Below are 27,709 nucleotides of genomic sequence, written 5' to 3'. Positions count from 1 at the left end.
ATAAAATATGTTCAAACATTTCACAATGTTTTTCCTATTTCATTCAACCCAGAAGCCAGAATGATCACAAATAAAAATGCATTTGTACATAAAGAGAAAGTGTGATGTAAATACCTCTCATGAAATTAAGTGTTCTTACGCAAGAATGGTCCTGTTAACAATTATCAGGCATGACTTTCTGCAGAGAATCGCTGCAGTACAGGCTTTTTTTTTTTTTTTTGAAGGACCGGCCCTCCCCGCCACCTCCACCACAGTACATGTGGGACCTTGCAGATCTCGCTGAAGCTGACTCCTTGTTTGGTCCTGCAGCTGCCTCTTTCAGTCAGTCAGCAGTAAAAATAAAGAATCTGATGGTTCTTTTTTTTTTTTTTTTTTGCCACACCCCCTTTACCTCAAATCAAAAACGAGTTCTCCGAGGCGTTCGGTGCCGGCGTCTTCCTCGTGAGGCAAATACGTTGAGAAGCCAGGATGACAGCGTCCTGAGTTTGGGGTTCAGATAATGATGCAGCTCTTTCACTTCATCTTCTTCTTGCCTGTGTATCTGTCTTTTATTACATCAGTCAGATCCTCTGAAGTGGCGATGCTCACGCCACAAAAATAATAGCAGCCAGCACTAGCGGGAGAAAGTGTGGTGTCTCAGAAGCAGTTACGGGTTCGTAGTCCCCTCTCTTGAGCAGGAAACAGCAAGGCATGATGGAAGTTAATGAGCCGTCGTGCTCTGTTCTTCGCAGCGCTCCAGGATAAGGCTTAATGGAGAGCCGCACTTCTTTCTATTTATCAGAATACTCCCTCGCTTTTTTCCATGCCTTTCAATTTCATACTCCAATCTTAGCGTGTCTCTCCACTCCATCTTCCCCCCCTCCCCTTTCCCTACCTCTTCCCAACTTATGTTCAGCGCCCAAACTTCCTGTCACTCATCTCTTTCCTCCCTGACCTTCTCCAGCCGCCTCAATTTATCTCGTCTGATGAGAGTTTGCAAAGTGGATCTGAAAATAAAGCATCCAGGGATCCGTGTCAAGGCTCTTTAATGCAACCACACAGTTCTGTCAAAGCCCTATGGTTCACTTTTCAAGGTTAAGGGGGGGAAATTGGGTTCTGCAGATGGAGTGTGAACCAGTGGGTTAGCACAACAACTCTCATGCTGCAAGTGATTTTACACTGTTTGGACAGTGGAAATCAACAGTGGGAGGATTAGCAGGACTGAAAAACAACACAATCATCACAAGGCACTTTAAGATCACATAAGAGATTGTGGAAAGGAAACCAGCAGAACAAGGCTCAGAGGTGGAGACGTTCTGCTCTTCCAGTTGGGGCTAGGGGAAAGAAGGAGAGACATTCCACATTCATGTGCTTTCTCAATGCATTCAGAATATAGTTTGAAAATGAATGCTACAGTTTACAACATATGGTGTAGCAACTTTCCTGTTTGTGATAGTTAGAGAATGACTATACCGCAAGGCTGGGCTGCGGAGACATAATTGTGTTCTCTCGAGTTTTTAATAACAATAAAGTGAATGAAAATCTGAAAACCGAACTCCTTTTCTCTTGAGTATAGAAATTACTCTGTACATCAAGGACTCCACACTTTTCACAGGATTACCTGACCAGCAGCATGAAACGAACTTCTCTAAAAAGCAGCACAAGTCTTTACACATTGTTGAAACGTGAACAAATTTCCCCAGCAGTGAAACCCCTTGACTGGTACAGAATCCTTCTGAAAGGCAATAAGACCTTGTTCTATCCCCCATTCACATATATGACATGCTCAGTGAGTGTAAACAAACCAGGTCCCCCTGGATTTGAGGCAGTGGATTTGTAGTTGTATTTAAAATCAGATGCGGTGCCAGTTACTGTGGAGCTGCTCTCTGTTGGCCCAGCATTAATCACTGTGTTCCAATGTATATGTTCACACTCACAACATTATTTTTTATCAATTTTTTTTATTTCATTACTAACTATGAGTAAAAATGTCTTTGCATTGGTGCAGCAGCTCTGCTTAATTTCATGACGTGTTCTGTTTTCTCACGTGCAAAACTGTATTTTATATATCTTATTTAAAACAGATCGAGATTAAACGTATCTCAATATGTATGTCTATTTTAGATTTGATGCCAGTAAAAGAATTTTAAAAAGTTAAGACAAGGGTATTTTTATCACTGAGAAAAAAAATGTGTTATCAAAACTTGTTTTGGAAATTAATGAAGCTGACTTCGTGGGATTGGCCTCACATCTCCAGAACTTGTGAACAGTTGTTACTTAGCAACACGTATGGAATCCAAGGGAGTGTTGCATGACGTCTAAAGAACCATGCTGTGGGATCATATCATTGAAGTGAACAAGACGTTCCCTGTAATTGAAGTTGCCTCCGCAGCAGGCTGTTGCTCCAAAATTCTAAAAGAAGTCACCCACACCATGTGTACAGTCACAGCCTCATGCCATCAGAACTCCCCACAATGATAACAACCCAAACGCCCCTCGCATTTCAAATGAGTGAGGAATCATAATACAATTTCAAAAGAAAATCAAATTTTTACAAATCCAATGTTAAGCGTCATCAAAAATGACTTTACTTTCATAGCGACGCGTTTCCCATGGCAGTAAATTACACTGAACATAAATATGTACACAACACTTTTGTGTTTAGTGCCATTTTTCATGAGCTGAGTTCTTTTTTCTATGGAGACAAAAGGCCTATTTCACTCAAATATTGTTCACAGATGTGTCCAAATGTGTCTTTTTTGATAAGTTGGGACGTATTGAAAATGGTCCGATGAAAATGTGACTTTTCTGAAATGCTGCTAGTGTGCATGTGCTCCACAGCTGTAGGAAGTAGTTCTTCTGCACAGTCCAGATTCTGTGTCTGTGTACTCTCCATTGTTAATGTTTATAGCGTATTGTTCTCTGTGCACATGTATTTGGTTTAATTTTGAAAACAAACCACAGCACCCACTCGAGGCCCACCATGAAAACTATATCATTTTCAGGGGTTTTGCCGTTTCTGTGTAAACTGGCATTGTTTTCAAAAAGTTGCGTGAATGCAAAACTTTTCTGCAATGAATCAAAGACAATGTGTTTTGACTTAAAATGGGTTCTCATATTTTGATTGCCTTGAATTCATAGGCATTTCCCATTTTATATCATATCAGAAAGGTTGCACTTTCTATTGTAGTTTTGACAGTATATGTCTCACTGGGTTGACAAGTTAATTCTTGTGGTAGTGAAGACCTCAAATATGACAACAGTCAAGTTTCATGTTGGACTACTGTTACTTATTGCTGAAGTTAAATAGTAACCCCTTAGCAAATATACAGAATGAAGCTTTCTTCAGTATACAGTACTTTTTCGGACATCTTCACTGCAATCTTGTTTCTATACAGAAGGGAAGACTCACTCCGATCGCCATTTGCCAGAACAGAAAGTGAAGCTGAAAGTTGGCAGACAGGCCCACTCTCATTTTCACCAACACACAACAGTGGAGTCCTTTAAAAAACACTGCACAGTTTCTAATGTCCCTCTGTTATTCATTAAATTATCTTAGATTTGAACTAACACCATAATAAATGTATATTTGAAAACCTCAGACCCCCACACTCTTCTTCCTCAAGTCAGGAACCACTGATCAAGACCTGATCTTGTCTCCATGCAAATAGGATTAAAGTACATTTCTGTTATCTTGCAATAAGATAAAGCCAGGTCTAATGTTGTAATTATCTTAGCAGGGCTATAAACTGGAAATGATGCTACTAATGCCAAATTTAAAACTCCCTCCTTGTTGTAAAATAATGTAGAACCTCACAGTCATCACATTCAAAGATCAATTTCAATTATTTATTTCCTTATGAATATATTAAAATATGTGCAATTAAGGAGACCAGAGAGGTAACTCTATTTTCCAAACGCACGCTCTCTCAGCAAAACTTAGCCTCACCATCAAATTAATTGGGCAGCAGAAAATGTCAGATTTACATTTCTGAGGCCAAGGTTCAAGTTTATTTTCCAAAAGGGATCCTATAATCCTTTTGAAATGTTATAGAGACGTCAGAGGTGGTTGCAAAATACCAAGCAAAAAACAGAGCTGCCGACACACTGGCACTGCACATGCAATCAGGAGGTCATTCCTGATTCAACAGGTACATTTGGAAAAATAATATAAGACACAGAAATGGTCTATAACATGATAGTATTAATTGTGAGCATAGGAATAAATATCATAATAAATACAGAACTGTTCACTTTACCCACATTCAACCACAAATGATCAATGGCAAGCATCCCATGAATAATGTTGTGAAGACAGATACAGCACCTCTGTAATTCATTGTATAATATCTCACACCCAGTGATATACCCAGCATATAACCACTTATTTTTCAGTCAGCATTGCATACACCCACTTCCAATTTGCCCCAATAGGGCACTCAGCAGTATCTATGAGCCAGATTGAGTATTTTTTCCTCCTAGGATGATGAAGCTATGAACTGCCCTACTGTGCCTTAAATTGGCTCATACTCACAGTTTTTACTCATGTGATTGTTTAATATCTATGTTTACCGAGCAGCATCATGGCTGACGAGCCAATCAGAGGCAGAGTAGGGTGGGTCATGACAATTTAGATATTGACAATCGATAAACTATACCAAAACTGTGTGAAAATGATAGTATGGGCAGATGTTCACTGAATAGAGTAGCTGTTCATGCCACAGTTTTTGTTTTCTTGTTTTTTTTTTCAAAAGGTATTTTCAGGCTGCTTTGTAAGGACAATTTGAGAATATACCCTCTTCTCCAGGGAGCACTACACTACTGCACCTCTTTTCACCGTTCACAGGATTCAAGAGGCATTCTCTGATTGCTGTGATAACCATCCGACACAATGTGCAGAGTGTCTGATAAGCCAGGACCCTGCACAATGCGCCACATTTTCCTGAAAGGCTGCTAAAGACTGTGTTACCCCTTACCTGAACCAGGGTTTGAATCCCTCCCCTGTCCTATCCCTTTCTCTCTTTCTATCTCTGAACATCAACCGGAACAGCCGCAGAAACTCTCCACCTCTGAGTTTGGTTCTGCAAAGGTTTCTTCCTGTTGAAAGGGTTTTTCTTTTCCTCTTCTTGCTAATGTGGAATTGTTCGTTTTTTCTCTGTAAAAGTACCTTCTGTTCACAAAAGTGGGCTTCTTTCAATATGCCTTTTTTGCATGTTTTGACAGTATTCTATGTTTCTCAGAAAATGTCATCCAGTGGTAGTGGATGAGAGGTGTCTGTAAATCAGCAGGTGTTGTGGAGTCTTGACTGACCTGTCACTTTTGACAAATCAACTGCGCTCCCTGCTGTCTCTCTGTTCTATTAGGGCACTGCTCCAGGTGTAGACTCCCTGGGCCCTTTTCATCGTCCTCGGGCCCCACTTCCTTATCTCCACTGCCTCCATAGTCCAGCGCTTGCAGCGGTCCTCTTCAATGTGGATGAGTCTGGCCTTGTCCTGTCAATTGTATGATTTTTATCTTTTGCAATGTTCTGATATGGCTGATTTGGTTCAAAGATGCCAAGATTTGGGTTTTTTTTTTGGGGGGGGGGGGGGGGGGGGGTTTGTTCAAGTTCTGATTGGTTGCAGTATAAGAAAGACACTGACAATGACTAATCACAGTACACAATGGGGTCCGTTCAACGACTGCTGTATTTCTCTTCCTCCTTCTACCTCCATGCCTCACACACATCCACACAAATACACACATTTACACACATTCCTATTCCTTTAACGTGTCAGGCTGGTGCATTCAGAGACAGAAAATGGCTGGTAATAAAACGGCAGTGGGACTGTCAGTGTTTTTAATGAGCTGTAGTGTCACATAGATCTGGGGGCTCTCGCCGTCCCCTCTGGGGGAAAAAAAAAGACCTTGTCCTTTAGTTTCACGAGAAACTTTTTAATGAACAAAGAGCTGGAACTTTATTCTCAGGTAGACTACAGCTCATCATGCCCTCCCATCGGGGAAACGAGAGTTCCTCAGAGTGCTGGAAAGAGTTTAACCTGTGTTTGAGCATCAATTTTCTTCAGCTCCTCAACGGAAGCGTGTCAATATTTTACATTTACTTGGAGAATGAGCTGCTCGAGAAAGTGCTGTATCTCTCCATACGTGGAGATACTGTAATACATTCGGAGCAGAACAAATTGACGTGTCACTTCCACTTCTGTTCTCTTTAATTGAAAGCAAATGTTGCGTGAAGTCAGGCTGTGTGGCTGCGTGAGAACTCATTCTACTCCCAATCACTTTCAATGAAATTAAGACAAATCCAATCCCTGCAGGGTACTCACCTACTTGTATGTGCAATTCAAACAAACTATACAACAAACTGAAGTTAACATTTCTGAGAGATTTTCCCTTTGACAAAATAGAATCAGATTTCAACTGCTGAGCGAAGTACAGCATGTCACAGGGTGTCACTGGCAGCAACAGCAAAGGGCCCACGCCTCGACTTCATAAACGCCAGAGGCCCAGACTATTCTGGGACGTAAGCCGAATGTGTGTTATTTAGCACAGCTGTAGCCTGGTGAGACATCGGGAGACACACTTCAGTCACAGCGCAGCAAACTCTCTAATCCTAATCCTCGCCCCAGTGTCAAGCACAGACGCACTTCCCGAAATATTCTCGATCATCAGCCACATATGGCTCTTGGGTAGTGACAGCGATCGTACCGCACACGGGTCATGAAGAACAAGCTGTCGGTTTCGTTGCAGCAAAATATAGATTCGAAGCAACACAAGAAGAAGTGTCACAATAGCTAGCCTTATTAGAAAATAAAAATGTAAAAATGGAACCTCAATGTTATTTCAATCACACCCAAAACAACACGGTAATGACAAGGGACTTTTATTGAGAAAAACCCAATAATTCTTCATGAGCGAGCAGAGCAGACGGTGGAAAGGAAAAAAGTCTGACTACTACTTCTGCTACTTTCTGAAGAACCAGACACAGAGGTGGAGATTTTTTGTTATGGTTGGGGTTAGGAAATAAGAAAAGTATAGGACAGAAGACAGATTATGGGAGCGGATTCAAACCATTCAAAGGTTTTTCCTGTTAGATCTTTGAGGATTGATCATTGGTCTTTTGGTTTGGGGACCATAGTAACACGTCCATCAAGAGGTAAAATGTTACAAAGCAGGCCACATTCAATTTATAGTGAATGTTGCTATGTAACAAAAACACAAAAAAATGAGAGCGGTGCGAAACCATGTAGATAGATGGAACCAGCAGATGGCAGTAATGCAATGTTATGGATATAAAATGCCGATAAATCCAAAAGAAGAAAAACACAAAATATGTTTTTTCATTCGCGTATATTTGGCCTAAGTGCCTCTTACAACATTTACAGAGGAAACAAACGTTAAAGGTAAAACACTGGCCTGGATTTGGGTTTGATTTGATTGGTCCACAGACCAATGTCTTAGTCGTCATTCTGTCGATAAGTTGAAATTGAGAGTAATGTATGAAAAAAAATAAAACAAAATTCTTGAAACTAATTAAGCAACGGGAATAAAAGTCATCAGTGTAAAAATAAGCTTTCTTGGCATCCACCCTGTGACCAATGCAAATTAATGATTCAAAGTGACTGCTGGAGGAGAATTATTGGACATTTTAATGCAACAGGCAGTCAGAAAAACATATTGCCAAAGCATTTTGGCAGGAAAGCAGAGCAGCTCCCGTTCTTCTCAGTTCTTTGTAGTTGCTCACATGCCACCTGAAGCCATTAGAGGCAATCACCTGAGCACTCAGCTTTGAGAATCAAATGTTGCAATGTGCAATTACTTCAATCGATAATAAACCTTCTCTGGGGGAGGGGCGAACCACGCTGTTGGAGTGCTGATAATTGATTAGGCTGTCATGCTTGAGTCAAACTGAGTGTGTGTGTGTGTGTGTGTGTGTGTGTGTGTATGTGTGTGTGTTTGATAATAGCACAAAAAAGAAGCACTTCCACTCCTGGCAATGGTGCAAGTAAGAAAGGGGATACTGGGCGGGACACAAGCCTGATTGATGATTTGTGTGATTTCAGATTCAGCTTCAGGGTGCAATTGTCCCCAATGCAGCCAAACAAAACAAGAAGTGGAGTCCAAATGAACACCAAAGAGTTTTTGACAGAGACTTGGCTGCAAAGCTTGAGTAAATGGAAACTACAAATGAGGTAGAACAGGAATCATAATCCAACCTGTTTACATTTCCTCTCTAAAAAAGGAGGGTTGTTAATTTTGACCTATCTCCTATGACTTTGTTCACATTTGGAACAGCAATCCCGTAAAATAAATCAATTGTATTTGCACAATCTTGTCAATATAGATTTTACCAAAGAGGAACCACACCTGTTAAAAAACTGAATCCCTATTTTTTTTTTTCCAACCCTGCAACAATCTGGGAGCTCTGGTTTTGGAAGATTTTTCTGACACCTTGGTTACAGCTCTGTGGCAGAACAATGGCACAGGGATATACTGCAAGTGAAGCTCTGGACCTCATGACAGTGATCAGGAGGTGAGAAGCTGGGCTGACAGTGAGGAAACATGAGAGGAGGAATTGCCAAAAGCTGTAGAGCACACAGAGGAGAAACACTTGGTCCAAAAATTGTTTTTTGTTTTTTTTCTTTTCCCTGAATGTCACCCGGACATGAGAGAAGAGGTCAGTCTCCAAGTGAAAATGCCATCAAAATAATCCCAGGGCCATCATGATGTGCCATATCCCAAGTGGAAGGTATCAAGTCCTGTTTTCAACTTTTCCTCAGACTCTGCAGCAAATGTATGAACTCGTGTTATTGACTGAATATTGGACATTTTTATGTTGAGAATGATGGATTGGAGAGTCAGCCCCTTTTTACACAACAATGTTTCAAGTGAAAATACATTTGGCTTTTCATTTCAGAAAGGTTTTTGCATTTTAATGGAAACGCTTTGAAAACTATGTCCGTTTGCACGGAAACAGCAGAAATACTGAAAACTGTAATTATCATGCTAGGGCATGAGTTGATAGTGTTGTTTTTATAATTAATGTTACTCTATAAATATTAACAATGATGCATACATGGACATTCATATGAACAAATGACTAGGGATGGGAATAGATATTGTTTTTATGATTCCGAACACTGTGTATATCTCAAGCTTTATTTCAATAACGACTGAACATATCAACCTACTAAAATATGCCAAAGCCATCAGAGAAAACTTTTGACATAAAAAGAGTGGGCAGCAACAATACTTAGGTGTCGTAAAGTATCATCAACATTGATGAAAGATGTCAAGACCTCTTAGCATATCATTGTACTGTGCATCAAAATGCACAATATCTCCTATAAATACGACTCAGCATAAAGAGCCAAGGACAGCACAGCAGACGTAGAATAAAGGTTTATAAGCCCAAGTGTTGCTGGCACTGAAACATTTTGCTTATTCCAAAAACAAGAAGACGGAGAGGGAAAAGAAAAAAAAAGAACCTTCCCCCAGTTTTGAGATTAACAAGGCTCTGGCCTACTGTGAGGATTAAAAGGATTATGTGGTTTTCACAATGCCTTGATGGGTAAGACAGGCCTCATAATAACCTTATTGCTATGCATGAGTTTTGAAGTAGATATTTTGGTTTCAAGGACATCATTGTCTTGAATCACCTTACTTTAAAATGTGTTCGCTCTGAGTAAAGCACACACATCTTTGTTGATTTAATGTAACCTTTGTCAGATTCTGTATTAGAAGTTATACTTAGCAGGGTTAGGCCAAAGTATGCCACAGGTCAAACGTTTTAGAACACTTCCAATTTTTGTAGTTATTTATTGCAATTTAATTCAAAGTCCAATGAATAATTTGAAATGGCACAAAGGTGCATTGTGAACTTTTTTTTTTTTTTTTTAAGGTAAGGTTAATCAAAACTGAAAAACAATCTACATTTCAGAATTTTACATTAAAAACCACCGTTAATGCTAAAGTAGCTGATGGTGTTATGGTGTTTATGGGCAAAATACTAAAAACTAAAACTAAGATCCATTTCTAGAACCAAAAAATCCTGACTGTATTTTACACACATAGAACAGATCTTTTGACTTTATTTGCTTTGATTTACTATGATGCTAAATTATGCTAAGCAGCTACAGAAACCAGAAACAACAAGCAAATACCAAATTTTTAAATAAACCAGCATTATCTGTTCTTGTGAGACAACTTTGTAGCTCACTCATATTAAATATTATTCTTAATAATTTCAACAGTGTTCAACTATTTAATGTAAATATCCACACATTGCATGGTACCTTAAAATCCTTTACTAATTTATTCAGCGTTTCATCCTGTTTGTAACATAACTTCATGTTATCTAAATATTCTCGATAACCTGATGTTTGAATATATAAATGTTGACTCAGTCTTTAATACAAGCTTCATTTTTTTATTTTTTTTTTTGCGCAGAGCTGCAGTCAAATAACTTGATCCCGGTCCTTTTATGTCTGTCCAAACCATTTTCATGCTTCCACCCACCGCTCGCCTCATCGCCGTGCGCAGCAGCTCTCCAGACATCCGCGCTGCCCTTTGATATGAGGCAATATCCATCAAAAACAAATAATATCTCTTCCCCTAACTGTTTTCGCTTAATGCAGTTTTTTTTCGGGGACAAGTAGGAAAAAGGCGGAGAGTGATGCAAACTGGAGCAACATGGTGGCAGAAGAGTGCCTGTCATGGAGTGCCCTCGGCATGAATCTCCAAGGACTTTTGGTGGGCAGATAGGGCATGTTTGGCCCATCGTGCTCCGGGAATGTGAAAATGGCTAACTTCAAATGTGTTTGTGAGTGAGTGTGTGTGTGGGTGGATCATTGCAACCAAAGGAAAATAAGTCATAAATAAAAATTACCGATTTGCAACGACACCTTTGGAGAACCTTTGTGACTTGCCTGACATTCATACCCATCTCACCCCATTAATATCACTGACTCGCTGGGTGTAAATGCAAGGCACCGCAAACTACATCTTTGAAAAATGACCTCAGAGTTGAATCAGCACCTCTTCAACAAACACTGAACACTGTAACCCTCATTAGGACAGGATTTATTGCAGCCTCAGAATGCATTAGTTCTGACTAGCTAATAGATTGCCAACAAAGGTGGCCTGCCAGGGAAGTGTGCTCGAACATAAATGGCTTCATTTCATGAGGAAACTTTTCTTCTGTTTGTAGAGACGTTAAAATGAATCCCACTTCTTATACAGGGTGAAAGAAGCAATTTGATTTCATGAACTGTTACGCAATTACTAAATGATGTTCATGCAAAGGTCTGAAGTACTAAAAGTGAGTTTTAACAAGCTGCTTTTGGTGCATTTCGATAAGGTGAGTGTTCTACACTGTTCACTGTTCAAACATTGACTTGTCAGACTTTTGGCACATTATATTTCTATGAATTATTGGCCCCGCTCTCAGCTATTGTGTGGTGCATTTATGGGTTAATGGAAAGTAGAAAAGGTTCCAGTACTTGGTATGAAAAAATACATATGAGTGCTGTTTAACCGTCCCACTAGCAAGATGGAGAGTTTGTGAGAGCTCTTAAAAGCTATTGTGGTATAATTCTTCTTCTAAAAGACCTTGTTACCATTAGTAACTTAGTGGATGCTCGATCGTTAAGCTAACTTGAACTTAGATTATCACTTTGCACTTTACATTACCTTGTACAACGATACTGTTAAGACTTAAGAAATTAAAGTATATCACTTAAAAGCTCAAGAAGGTACTTTGGCAAGAATACACAAGCAGCTATATAAAAGAATAGTTGCTTGAGGAGCCACCAGTGGAAGACATTTAATGTTCCAGTCACGCCTATTGATGGCTCTAATATTGGAGTTCGACTGAAACTGGAGCAGAGATAAAATGTTACAGAAGTTGCCATAAAACCCCAAACAAAACCAAATTTAAAAAAAACAAAAAGCATATCTTGGGGTGGTATACATTATAATGAAGAAATGCCTATTGTCAGTGGATGTGTAGAGGGACTGCTTAAATTTAATGAGGTGATAAAATAGTGGATTGCTTGGGCGTAGCTGCGCTTTCTAGTCGAAGATTTATGTGCTTGGTAGAAGTCATATTATGGCTCACATGAGCTCTCTGCCTCCCCCACTGGAGTAGTTGCCCTAATTGAGCTTGGTAATGTGAAGCTCCCATTTACCCTCATGGAGTACATGGCCGGGGTTTGTCCACTGTAATGTCGAAAAGATTCATCATTGTTAAAGGTTATTGTCATCATTAAACCCGTACAGTCAAAGCCCTGGTTATCAGACCCAGATATGTAAAACTAGTTTCATGTACCTCCTTACGTCTAAATGTAGTCTCGGTGATTAAGATTTGTGAGGGATGGGGGTATTTAATTTTATTAATGACCAAGAAGTTGTAAGTTCATCAACGTGAATTTGAAACATATCTGATGATACCTTGTGATACCTTGTGTTATCAGGTTTTTTTTTTTTAGATATTTTTTTTTCCAGGCACGTAAGAGAAGATATGTATTTATTTACTGAAAATGAATGTGTAACCCTCGCCATATTTTTTTTTAACTTCAAAGAGCATTTGTGCTCAAGGGATATTATTATAATAGCATATTTGCATCGATGATTGGAATAGTGTTATCTGACTATTTCTAATTGCTTGTTTTCATTATTCACTGTGCACTTATCTACACAGACATGTTGGAGTTGTGAGTCATTGTTTTTTTTGCAAGAGATACCTTTGTTGCATTAAATTTTTTTCCAATTGTGTTTTCAATGAAATTGCCGACTGTAATTAAAACTGATATAGCGACCTGGATGAAATGGTCAGCAATGAAAGGTTTACACTACAATGCTTGATGAAATACATGAAAATGCATTCTTTTTGCATTTTCGTTTCAGAAAAGTTTTGCACATGATAATGTTTAAACAGATTTGTAAACAATGTCTGTTATGTGGAAATGGCAGAAACACTGAAAACAATGTAGCGAGCATATATGCCACAAGTTGTTGGTAGTTTTTTGTAATGAATGCTATGAACATTAACAATGATGAGTACACAGAGATCCGTAAGGTGACTTTTAACTCTAAAACTACAAAGAGGCAAAGAAAACAAAGTTTTTATGATTTGATATACATGTTACCAAAAGATTCCAAGATCACTCGTTTTGTTTAAATACAAACACAAATAAATGAATAAGTCCCCTGAAAGGTTGACATGAACACAACAGGCTTGGAGACAGCAGATGCACAGATGAAGAAAATAGAAAGCAGTAGCACCCTCATCTGCTCGAGGTTTTGGAAACATTTACAAAGTTTTACAAGCCAGTCTAAGTGGAAAGCAACAACGGATAAGATCCTTGAATTTATAGCAACAGAGGAACAGCACTTTCAACAGCGAAAGATGTTTGTTTGTTTTTTTCTGCTCTGCGGATATTTTCCTACCTGTCGTAATTTGTGCCAGTTTTACTTGTCATTCACAAAAGTCCACAAGAAATGAGCAGGAAAATGTAGAAACTAAAGTTTGAAACACTGGCATTTTTTCACTCCTCGTGTATCATATTATCCAATACAACCAATTTGAGCCATTATTGTCTTTCAGATTAATGAAAAAGACTCCCAGTTCTGTATTACTGGTTTACAAGGTTTCACCATACTGTGAAGGGTCAAGATAATGGATGTCATTGATAAATATGAACACATGCATGAATTAGAGACATGCGTCAGGAAAAACAACCAATATAGTCAGGCAGAGATATGTATTTCACAATGATGATGTTGTTGGGGACAATTTGCACCTGAGCTACAGCCTAAAGAGGATAAGTTACTTGAATGTGTCAGCAATCCGCATAACCCAAGAGAAAGACAATCATACCAGTCTTTCTTATAGCAATCGAAAAATGGTGTTTTAAAAAAACCCACATGGAGATATGCTTTTATAGTAAACAAGTTTCTGCCCTAGCGCTTTACACAATTCCCAAGAGAAGGTAGAAACTGAGCCATGGGAATGGAAAGCAGATGTTGCAGTGCTGAATTGAGCCACTGATGACTAAGTAGTAGCCAGAGGAGAGGATATGAAAACGCAACACAACTATATACGTATTTATATAGACTTTTTTCAAGGATGAAAACAAAATCTTTAAGATTACATTAGATATGCAGCATTAATCAGCCACTGACATTTTTTTTTTCTTTCTTCATTAAGTGAAGACAAACCAGTTATTTCCAACTGAGGCAATAACAGGAATATTGCTGTGTCAGTCTTACATAACCAGAAAATCCCTATCCAGGTCAATGTAGGATGAAGTTGAGACAAGGTGGCAAAAACCATATAAAATAGTTCAGGGAAGGTTGAGAGAAAATGTCTTGGTCACTGCTGACAAAACAGGCACCTCAATGAACCAGCAAATTGGAGCGAAAGCCATTTTACTCCTGAACTAATTCACCAGCCTTTCGACTTTTTTCACAGTGGCCGTCCCCCAACTGCCATTAAGGACATGGAGAAGCAGCTTTCGCTCGGTTGTCGTCAAGGTACCGGGGTCACAGGGGGTACAGGAGGTCAATATCTGGCTGACACAGCCCACAAGACAAAACATCTTCAGGGAAGACATTGAAACTTTAGAGCAGCGGCCCCCAATCCTGCTGAGTAGTTTATTATTATTTGTTATTTATAGTACCCCTATCAATTGCAGGTATGCTTGTGCAGTGTATGAAATTTTTTTTAAATAAAATATTGCTTCTCGTGTTCAGCTTCAAATGTTAACTTTGAGACACAGCCCACAACTACAGCAGTCAGGTCCTTATTGTCACAGACATATATATCGTGGACTAATGATATATTGCCAGCCTCCTACAATTACACTGGCATCTTTGTTTGCTTTCCCGGAATCGTAAAGCTGGCAGTCAGGTTTGGGAATGATTCACAAGCATCTCTACCAAAAGGCAATTAAGGAGAATTCAGTGGCAGCTAAGTCACTTCATCACTTTATCTGTATCACGACGCCAAGATATGCTGCTTGTGTACATCCACCTGCCTCTGCACCGTCACCATGTCTGCTACCCTGCCAACCACAAAGCTCTCACCTGGGGATGCGGAGGCACAGTGTGAACAAGCGGAATCTAATTCACAGTGCATATTGCCAATTTTCCTGGAGTTACAGTTAGAGAAGTGAGATCCGATCACCTTGCTATTTCCTTGTCCCAGCACCTGAGAGGAAGTGCTGGGACTGTCTAGATAAATGTTCGCTACATAATGTGGATTTTGTTTTTTCTTTTCTTTACTGTTAATCTCGAGGGAAAAGTAAAATAAAATGTGCGCCTATGATTTTGGTCTTGCCCTGACTTCACTGAAAAAGTGTATATGAGCAGATGGATACTACAGCACTTCAAATTGACTCCACATTCCCCTGTCCATATAGTTTTCAACACTAGACTCTATATTAAGTGGCAGAAATCTGACAAGTAGATGTGCACTTCCTGCTGTGGTTGAGAGAAAGACTTCAGACAAAGACGACTGCCAGGATTGTGTACACAGAGAGAAAATGAGGGGTACTGTGTCAAGGGTGAATGATTGAGGTTCAGCAGGTCACGGCACATTTGGAATTGGGGTACAGAGTCTGGAATTCAAAAACAAAAGCAGCCTGTTTGTTGGCCTTGAAGCGAGCTTTAACCCTTTCATCGAATAGATGAGCATTTCACTCTCGAGGTAGAATCTCATAACCGTGGGTGACATGACCAAGGGATCAAACAAAGATGTGCAATTCAAAGGGTGCAAAGGTAGAGACAAGGACTGGTACATGGGATAACTGTGAGAAATGCAACTAGACTCAACAGGGCAAGAATATATCATAAATCAGCTATGAGTTGTGTTCAAAAACCACACAGAGACCTGCAATTAAACCAGAAACATTGTAGTTGTGAGGCAAGAGTTCTAATCACAACTTTACAGTTCAAGCTATCCACCAGTTAATTATATATAACTAACAGTTAGTCTTTACCCCTATACTTTAAAGAGTACAAATCTGGAGTCACATATTAGATTTGATTTTGATTAATCTTTTCAACATGATGACAGCAGTCAAACTTTTTAATGTATAATGCTGATAGTAGGCATTACCACGATGGCTGTTATGTATATTGTAGTTGGGCTGTATATTGAGGAAATTCAGTGATGGCAGCTCCCTTTCGTCAGGTCTCCTCTGCACACTGCTTCAATCTTCACCAGGTAATATTGTATTTCGTGACAGCAGCTTACCCACCAGCCATAAATTAAACCAAATGTGCAAAGGTCTCACACGGTCCAATCAGTGTACCAATATTTTTGTGATATTATTGCTTTAAGTGGGGAAATGGACATATGCTAGACTCTACACTTGAACATTGTGGTTTTTGGATTCCTTCTTATAGCTGAAGGGCATGCTATTACTTTGCTCAAGCTGGTCTGAGTGGTGCAAACCTGAATACCCCTAAGCACTACTGCCCCTCTCACACACCCTCATGTTTCCTGACACCGGTGAGAAAATGACAATATCCCTCATTGTAATTCCTTGATAGCTGCTGCCTCCTGACAGGTGAACAGACTCCAGCTCAGACACAGACAGCAAAATGTCCACGTGTCCTCACCAGCACATACTTGCATGAGCTGGCGAGGACATGAACAACACAGGAAAAAAAAGTTCGGACTCCACCGGTGTGAATCAACTTTGTGGAACATGCATGTTTCCTGGCACACGGCCGCACCAATCAAAGCGTCTCTGCTCTCTTCCCTCCATCTTTATGACAGCCATCGCCACCTGTCAGCTTCCACTGCATGGATGTCTTAGGCAGAGGCCTCAGCTGTTGGGACTCACTACCCATCTCAAGCTGTCTATTAAAGCTTCCCATCTTCACCTGATGCCCTCGCTGGAAGACACTGAAGGACGGATTGCAATTATTCCACAGCCTGCCAACCTTGTCGAAGGCAACGTCCATAGTTCCCCCTGAACTAGTCATCATCACTCACATCTCAGCACCTTTATACACACACACACACACACACACACACACACACACACACACACACACACACACACACACACACACACACACACACACACACACACACACACACACACACACACACACACACACACACACACACACACACACACTTCCCTGCCAAACAGAATGTTGTGTCGCGAATCACAATATTTGCATATTGCAGCCTAAGCTGATCAATTTAAAGTGTTATTTAAGAAAACTAACTTGTATAGACACTGGACTTTCATTGAAATAGAAGAGAACAGCCTTTATTATCATTAAGTAATGTATAACGGAATTGTAGAGCTGCTACTCTCATAATGTAAAAGATCAAAAATGTAATATGCAATAAAAGTCCAATATAAAAAAAAACTGTGCAATTTGCAATAGGTTTCAGTTTCACAGTGTAGGGTTGTTTTGTGCTGAACATGTCTGAATCAGTGAAAGTATGAATTAAGGGTGGTTATTGCTCTGGCAAAGAAACTGTTTCTGAGTCATATGGCAAGTGTTCAACTTGCACATGCTAGTGGAATTTCAGGAGCACAGTCTTTACGTTGGCGTTGTTAAAGTCTCTGGCAATAATGTGAACACCACCAGGGTGGAGTTTTTTCATTTATGGTGTCCAGTAGGAGAGAGTGTTGTGTTGACAATAGCGTCAGGTGGAATATAAACAGCCATGACAGACACTACTGTTAGCTCTTTTGGCAGAAAGAAAAGCTGGTATTTAACAGTCATGTACCCCAGATCAGGAGAACAATGCTTGTCTATCATCGTACTCAGTGGCGGCTGATGATACATTTCTTTGGATGGACTTCCAATTCAATTCCAGCCAATGTTAACTTCATTCAAATACAGTGTGTTTGTAAACCACATTACAACAATCTTGACTTTTTTAGATTGAGAGACCCCCAGTGATGAAACATTATAGTTCTTCTAAACAGCGAGTGAACAGAGAGCTCTTATTAAGACTCTTTAACTAACATACTTGTAAACAAATACAAGCACAAGCTTCATCAGTCCCTTGAAGAAAATGAATGTGTTTGAGGCTCGTTTACTTCAAATGACAGTCTGAGTTTAGGGAAAACCAAAGGTATATCGGGTGGATGGTTTTAGGCAGCAAGTCATCCAGCCATCTTCGGGATGATCCGTTTTTAGAAAAGGCCGAAAAAGTAGTGGACGTGTTGCTCGAAGCTGTCTATAATATGTGTATAATGGCCATCGCTATTTGTCACCATCTAATTTTGTCTGAATTAATCTTTTTTCACTGAAATATAGCGAATTATCGGCTTATGTACACAACGGACAACTGATTCGATTTTGTATTACGCCCAGTAATGAGCAACGTGACTGACCAATTGACACCATGTGGCGTATACCTTTTGAAAGGTAGCCTCTGATTGGTTGGTAATTCTCTGACTCATCCTGATCCATTCAAAGGCTAAAGCAGAGGAGGATTTTCCTTTCCAAGATGCTGACAAATTATGTCTGCAGAATGCACACCGGCAGTATTAATTATATGGACCTATGATCTATCTAATTTTTCACTTACAAAAGGAAATGAGAAAAGGACATATATTACTCTTAACAAGCAACCCCACCCCCCGGCCGAAATGATCTTTTCCACTGTGAAAGCAGGTTGTGAGACGTCAAAGGGAGTTTTACAGCAACTGTTTATTTGAAAACAGGACAGAGTAGGCAAGAGGCACTTTGAATTTAATGAGATATTTGGAAAATGTATCCAACCCATCAGTAGAACGCTGAGTGCATTAGCCAACGCTCTCACTGCTCAAGGAGCTGTTAAATTCTTTAAGAACAGTATGTTCTGCATTTTTATTGGCCTACTACCATAGCACATTCAAATAATAACATTGACAACATGAGACAGATCCCATGTGTCTGCGTCGGTGCAAATTAACAGTGAGCCATTGCAATACATAGTAAATACAGAGTGTGGAGCTTTTTACTAATGTAGTAAATAATTTGTCCTCATCATCAGGATTGCTGGTCAAATTGCTCATCCAGTACAGGCCAGTGTAGGTGTGAATAGGTATGTTTCTCTCTTGTATTTGGACTGCTGACATGTCCAGGATGTACCATGTCTTCTCCTCCTTCAGAAGCCCAGATGAGATAAATAAGTACAGGTGTCGCATGCATGGGCATAACAACCCAAATATATGAATAGTGTGATTCCTAAAAGCCATTACTGGTAAAACAGGAGAAAAATATATACAGTATATTTGTGACTCACAGTAGCAGAAGATGAGTGAAAAAAACCAGGCTGAACTGGTTTGAGATATGATCTGCAGCCGAGTCACAAATACAGACAAATTATGTTCTTAACCACGCAGAGGTGTCTGAAACCTGCATGCAGCACTTTAACTGTCGGCGCTGTTGGCGCTCCTTGTAGCCTTCACAAAACCACAGAGAAAACATTTTCAAGTTTGAATTTAGATGTACAGCAGGTGGTCATTCAATGATAGTCTGATCTTGAACTTTCATGTGACCAATCTTACTCTTCTCATCTGACGGATAAAAGAAGGGTTTAACACTTTGTCCACTTAAATATGTGTCGCATGTTAACTGTTTGCCATTGTCTATTGAAGGTATTAACGTCTCATATTGCACCTCTCGGTAAGGTAACCATGAATAAATCCAAATAAGAATCCATGAAAGAAGAGAAGAGAAAACATTAATTTCCTAAAAAGAATTTCTTAAGAGCAATGGACACAACACAATGCTGAGACATCAGTGATGGTGCCATGCTGTCAAAGCCACGCTATCACAGTGAGTTTATAAAAACGTGCATAATGCAACAACTTTTGCAGTTTGTATTTTAAAGTTATTATAGCACTATCTTACCAGTCCGGCCTACTCAAGCTGAAATTGGACTGCATTTGGCCCCTGAACTCAAATATATGAAATATGACCCAAAAAAAGTACACGTGCTTCAGGACAAAAAAGTTGTACATGGCCAACTTGGTATCAAACAAAATGTCCAGATTTTTCACATTTTCACTAAACAATAAAAGATCCACAGTGCTACTAAGTGCAGGAATCAAAGTCTTTTCTTATTTCTCCTCTGGCAGCACTAATCTCAACCATGATATTCCTGCTCTTGATTACTTCCATTTATCAGCCATAAATCCAACTTATAACCAATCCAAGCTGACAAAAGGAGGGTTTCACTCAGGAAGTGAGACCAATCCATTACAGGGCTAGAATATAAACGTAAATGAATATGATTCTTATTGGAATGTGTGAGGAAGTCAGTTGGAGTTAGTATAGCTTTGGGAGGGTTTGATGAAACCCGGATACCTGCTCGGGTTCGGTGCCTATGGGTGGAGTATGTCTAAAATCATTTGTAACTGAAACCGGCTAATGCAGGCCTTCTGTAGCAAAGGCCTTCTTATACAATGTTCGCACTTCGTCTTAGGAAACTGAGCGAATTTAAGTGCAGACAGCAAGAGAACCTATGCAAATGTACACAAACAAAGACATCCGTATGAGCAAATAGCCACTTCTAAATACTCACACACACACACACACACACACACACACACACACACACACACACACACACACACACACACACACACACACACACACACACACACACACACACACACACACACACACACACACACACACACACACACACAAGAAATGCAAAAGGGGCTTCTATTCTTGTGGCTCCCATTGCTCCAATTATAAAGGGACTGTAGGGCACAGGGAGCAGCACGCAAGTGATATTTACAACTCTGTGTGTGTGTGTGTGTGTGTGTGTGTGTGTGTGTGTGTGTGTGTGTGTGTGTGTGTGTGTGTGTGTGTGTGTGTGTGTGTGTGTGTGTGTGTGTGTGTGTGTGTGTGTGTGTGTGTGTGTGTGTGTGTGTGTGTGGGCACATTGCTGAATCTTAATTTGCATGGTCTCTCACACAAAAACAATAGCTTCAGCATAGGTGACGAGAGGCTGGCTTTTTTTAGCTGGCGTGTTCTTCTGTTTTTCATGGTTATTGAATCCCACTCTGCTGATCCCCTCAGTTTGACTCATCTCTTTTCTACCTAAATATATTGAATGATTCCGACTAGATACTCCTACAGGGGCCCATTTCTCAACAACAACAAAAAAAAAAATACATCAATTCGAGGGAGGACTCTGAATGTGAGAGAAAAGCATGATTCCCTTTCTTAACAATTGTCAAGGTGTTCCACATTTAGTACTGTTTTCTTGTACTTCTTGAACTGTTCCAATGCAAAGTTTTCACGTTAAAAGTTGTGCTCAGAATTTTGTGGCAAGTTTAGGACAGAACCAGAACATATGGGAGTGGTTGGCTGGAGATTGTTTGCACTTATTACATGAAGTGGTTACATGAGGGTAAATCAGCCACAAGACGCTCTTGCTCCCAAGAATTATTGGAGTCATATGCAGGGCTGTCAATAGCAGAGCTCATAAAGCCATAATGGTAGAAATGAACTGCTTTCGTTTAGGCTTCAAAATCAGCAAAGGCTCGAACAGAGTTTTGGGGGAATTATATTTTTTAAGGGGGCTGAGAGGTCTGAGGCCCGATTGAGGTCGAAACATTTCCTAATTTGAGACACACCCAAGTTTCAAATTTTCTTCAATAACCACCACATCTCACGCTGTGCAGATCAAATCAATTATCATGACTCAAAATTGTACATACAGCCTGTGTACAATTTTGCCACAAGCAACAATTGATATAATATTATAATCAGGTATTATAATTGATATTATAATCAGGTATTACTGTTTTACCAGGTTTGAACTGAATGCAAATATGAAGAGATCTGCTCTGATTGTGCAAAGAGACATCATGGCTATTTGCACCATGTGAAAAAGGTTCCTAATGATCCTGTTCATGCACACAGTGTGAACATTATTTTTGCCTTTTCTGACTGCCAGCCACAGTTCATTAAATGAAGGGATTTAAAAAGAACAACTCATCTTTTATTATATGGGTAATGCTGGCAAATGTCGAGGAGAGATTTGTTTCAATCACAACACAAAATTCGTCATGCTGACACACATTGAAAGTCTGTTGGTGAGAATCCCAACTGCCTTCCACTGTTGTAGTCAGAAAAAAAAACTGTAAAGTAAGAACAATCCTGACAGCTGTCAAATTTAATTTCTTGTCATGACATTTTGGGTCACTGCTGATAAACAAAGATTATTTATGGGCTTCTGGTGTTTCACATGTTTGAAGTCTTGTACACGGTGACTCCTGCCACAGCCCTTAATGACATGACATTCACCCGGTCTGACAAAGATTACATTTACCAAACAAGAGGAGTATGATTATTATAAAGTGTTGCTCAACTTGACAGAGGAGACAGTTTTCTCTGATTCATATCTTTTTATCCGAACCTGAGGCCCCATTTACATGACAACATTTTTACAAGTGAAAACGGAAAACCTTTGTGGGGTTTTGGTTGTGCATTTAAACCACAATGGTGCTGGAAGCCACTGAAAACTCAACTTTCTGAAATTGGTTCCCAAAATAGAACCTTTCAAAAACACTCTGTCTCCATGGCAACGGGGGAGGGGGGGATGCAACTTTTCGAGAATGTGCTTATTCCACTTCTGTATAAACGAAGGAAAACTCAGCTTTTCTGATCACTGCTACTGCGCATGCACACCATGGCCAGAATAAATAGTAAATAGAGTAAACAGACAGTAACAACAATGGCGGCCTCTAGAGTGTTATGACTTCCAGTCCATATTCTCCTAGGACCGAATAGTTTTAGAGTTGAATGTCACTTGATCCAACTTGGTGTCACGAGTCAAGCCTGATGGAGGCTATGTTCAAACATAAGAAGGTTCCGAGAAATGAGGTAAGATGTCATAACACACAGTCAAGACAATGGGGGAATAGGTGTTAAATATGTTGGGCGGACAAGTCAGTGAAGACGCACACAAGACAGGTGAGTCACAATGAGGCTCAGGTAAAAGATGCAGACTTTTCTGCGTTTGACTTGAAACGTGTCATCTAAATGGGGTCTGAATGAGGCATTAACCTCAGGAGCATCATAATCTGAATTGAAAACACTTTATGCTACCTCTATTTCTGTAAAGCAACCTCCCTGAGGTTGATAGGGCATCAAAGGAAGAAAATAAAATCTCCTCTGTAAACTTTTGTCTTTTAAATTTGGTAATCAGCAAACAGAAACAGATTTATTATTGTACTTTGATCATTTGCAAAGGCCAACTGTTCTGGGGCTGGTCAGATCCACGGGGTGGGTTTTTTTTTTTGGTGACTGATGGCGGGGACAGAGCCAGAGCGTATTGTTTTCTGTGGAGCGTGAAGTGTCAGCCCACATATCTGCACCGGCCAAAAGCACTTTCAGCTAATTGACATGCAAATTTCTGATGTCAGCGGAATTACGTTCCAAAGCAGGGCTGATTTAATGTCTGGACTCATTACACCTTTTTCTGATGGAGCGGAGTGCGAGAGGGTGGAAAATGGACAAAAATATTTGGCTTTGCACAGCTTCATTGACCTTGACATGTTCTTCAAGAGATGTTCTTTGGACAGAAACTTTATCGCAATGAAGTCACACCATTAGGCATGCTTTTACCAGGGCTGTTTAAGCATTTGGTCTTCTTTCCGAGGGCTATATGTTCTACTCTTCCTCTTACACACTCCTTTAAGTCCATTATTACATTTCTTTTGGAATACATTCTGAAGGAAACTTCTACTTTCTTGTTTATTGTGAGTGACTGTGGTAAAATGAGTGGTCTTCTAATCAAATGGTTCAAAAGGCAAATGTGTCAAATCCAGTAATGACAAGGTGTGTTAATGATAATATTATGTGTATATAATTTCCTCTGATGAATTCACAACCTAATGTCTCATTGCAAGATGATGAACACAAGGTTGAGGTGATCTTTCCAGGGGCTCTTCTGAAAGCTGCATAACACAGTTTCTGTCACACAACATAGCTGCTTTTAACCTAATTGAACAATTGTGATTTGAAGACAACTGTGGCTCAGTTGGGAACACAAATGGGCTTTTTTTCTCCCACTATTACTGTTTTGTTGTAAATACATAGATGTAAAAGAACAAAATGATCGCATTAATATGAAAGACATGCTCAATGATTTCTTGATATTGTCGAGAAATCTCAGTTTCTTTATCCAATATAACAGAGTCAGAGAACTGCCTTTATCTGAAAAAACAAGCACATCGCCTTATCCTATTTACACAATCACTCTAATAATCCGGTAATCCTAGTAATTGGAAAGTGATCAGACTGGTTTGTTCATGTAAACAGTCTTAGTGCTGTGTACCAAGCCCATCTTGGAATTATTTCACTATCTTAGCTTGGTCACTCTCTCATTCCTTGTTGAATGTATTAGCATGTTTTGTCTTTGTGTTTCCTTCTATAGTATTCGTTTAACAAGGTATTAATCTCACAGCACTGACGGAATCAGGAAAAATTTCATTCTGTATTTCACATTGGCTGTATACACTGGCTGTGCACCAGGCATCATAAATTTCCATTTAAATCCTACATTACCCAACGGTCAAGGACGATTGGGTTACACTTTAAAGGCTGTAAGTGCTCTGTTCAGTACATCATTTACATGTATGGAATTTCACACAACGATGTTGCTAAAATGAGTTGAAAATAGAAATTAGATGTGTTGTTTAAGTTTGGGCGAGTTGAGCAAAAATATCATACTTTGGAAGAACAGCAATGAGATCACAGTACAAATCTGACAAATCTTTCACAGCGCGACTTTTCAGACAGATCTGGGCACATGCAAAGTGTAATAACAGAAAGTCATTTAGATATGAAACAGAGCTAACAAAACTACCACATGACTCAGAAGAGGAAATTGCAGTTTCCAAAGTTCGTCCTCAGTCACACACACTGTGACTCACTCCATTGACTCTCTGAAGAGCCATACACAGTTTTTCCATAGTAAATGAACTGTGTGCTTTCAAACCACATTATTACCACTTCAACAGCCACAATGCACTTCAAAAGATCAGTCACATTCACACTTAAACACTCACACTCAAATGGTGACTGCTGTGATGTGAGGGTCTCGCTCACCATTGGAAGAATCTTATTATTCAGGTTTTATGGCAATAAAGGGAATCAGGATGAGCCACAGCTGCTCAAGCCAGAACCTACCCCAGTTAGGTTTACATCCAGCAGATAAGCTGAATCTGCTGGTTGTCTGGGCCTTATTGTGAAGGTCAAGTAGCTATCTGATGGCTAGGTTTTTAATTAGAGCTGTTTGTAAATGTCACAAATGTTACAATCCCATGTCTAAAGAGTGGGATTACTGAGAAAAAAACTTTGGATCTGAAATTTCCTCTTGTGTACTTGTACTGTAGTATATAAATGCTGAATTGTATGCCGTGCAAAGGTACTTTGCATTTTGTATAAAACTCAGATTCGTAGAGTTGAAGATCACAGTGAGTCGAGTTGATCACTGTCAGCATCAGGCAAAAGGCAGAGGAGGTGTTTTCTTCAGGTACTCAGGGTTGTTCTGACAAACTAAAAACCTGCTCATGAGCCTTGGTTATATATGATAAAATTTCTCGAGGACTGAATGTGCCTGAGTTCTCCCTGTGCTGGACTGGTGTCCTATTCCAATCCAGTCTGAATAGTACTTCACATAACATAGCTCATACCTGGGTTAGAATATGGCTGAATCAAACTGTTGAAGCTGAGTAAAATGTCTCTTCTATCTCCCTGGACATTTACACAATTTACTTCCATTTTGTATTCAGAATGTTCAACCAATTTTTGAATATTATTTAATGTGTATTCTTTTTTTTTTGCTCTTTATCATCAACCTTAACTGCTTGAACCCAATATTCGGTCAGTTTACATGACAATGATTCAAGCAAAAAGTTTTTTGCTTTCTCATTTCAGAAAAGTTTTGAGTTTTCATTTTGAAAATGATGTCTTTTTACACAGAAATGGCTGAAACACTGAGAACGGATTTGGTGAAAAATTTGAATTTTATTCTTTTTATTTGAAAATAAAAATCACCAGAAGTTGTGAAATACTGCATAATTTTTGCCAGTTTGACCATTTTCAATAGATTATTAACACGTGTAAGTCCATAAGACAGACTCCATCACCTCATTCAAATCTCATCTCAAAACTCACCTTTTCAAACTGGCATATACTGTTTAATTGGACACCTGTTTTTTATGTTGATGAACTATTTTAATGATGTTTTTGAATGACTGGATGATTTGTAAGGCAACTCCACATAAAATGAATTATTTCATTATTATTAGGACTAATTTTAAAAAGCCACAAGTATTAAAAAGTACAAATAAAAAAAATTAAAAAGTTGAAAATGTCCTTTCCCAGTGATGCAGAGATGTTCATATACCTCGACTCAAGGATCTGCAATCTGTGGATAAAACTTAACACGAGGCACTTCTCCACCTGCGTGTGTCTTTGCAAATAGTGAGGTTTTGAAGGCATTGTCTTTCCATGGAACACATCTAAAATAGTTAGTTCACGTGGTTGAAACTGCTACTGCTGTTGGAAACGGATCTACAATCGTAGAAATGAGAGGAAATAATCTGTGGGGGTGTTTCACAAGAGCTGTTTCTAACTTGTATTGAACATTTCATTGGTCCTCGCACCGCCCGAGAATACTGTTTGGCAATGTAGCCCACACTTTATTAAATCTGTGAGCTTTCCTACCCGTGCAGGCGCATTCGTGGCAATATAGATAATCAATAACAGAGCAGTCTTCTCCGTAACAGCCTTCCGTTTTAGAAATCCATCATCAGACGGCGAGACGGTACAGTCCTAGCTCATATCAGCTGCACAATGAATCGCTCAGCGAGGCTTCTTCAGGAGAGATTTATACCGAGGCTTTCACAGCCCCATCACTCACGATGCACTGTTTTGACTATCACACAGAGGTGGGAATAATCTTAAAAAGAAATGGTGGTAAATTGAACTGTCAAAGCCAGAATATGAGGGGTAACTTATCAAGCAGATGGAAATGCCAGGGAACTGTCTGCCACGTGAAAGTAGCACGGGCTCACCTGAAAAACATTGCGGCCCGCCGGCGCTGACTTGTTAGTCTTTATACATCTTGTTTCAGCTTGTTTCTTTTTTGGAACTATGAAACTATAATTCTCACTCAGAACAGTGGGAAAGAACGAAGTTGTCTGTGGTCTTCAGATATGGCTGACCCACAGTGGTTTTACAGCACACAGAGAGAAGCTGATCAGAAAAGACAAGGCTGACTTTCCACAAACAGAATCTCAGACTCACTCTAAATGAAACTCAAAAGAATGTGTTTGTTTAAAAAAAGAATGTAATGTTTGAAGGCAGTTTCCATCGCTCATCAGAGGCCGTGGGTACACTCGTGTTGCACCAACTTGTACCAACAATAATGATGCGAGTAACTGTGTTAGTGTTGAAAGACGATGGAGTTTGAGAGAAATGCTCACACTACTTACTTCCACACCCCCACACACAGTTGGTGTCCCGTACTTCACGTCTGAATCATCCTGCTTTTAGAAACCTACAAACACAAGTATTCTGCTATAGCTTGTCTGACCTGAGAAGACCGTCAAGTCTCAAGAAACTTATTATAGAAGCACAATGACATGTTCATATGTCTTTTTTAAAGGAGAAGTACATGCACTAACTTTTAGCTACTCTTCAATACTGAATACCGATAACAGTACTTATTAAA

The sequence above is a fragment of the Blennius ocellaris genome, assembly GCF_963422515.1.
Source record: "Blennius ocellaris genome assembly, chromosome: 10".
Lineage (NCBI taxonomy): Eukaryota > Metazoa > Chordata > Actinopteri > Blenniiformes > Blenniidae > Blennius > Blennius ocellaris.
This window is presented reverse-complemented; position numbering follows the sequence as displayed.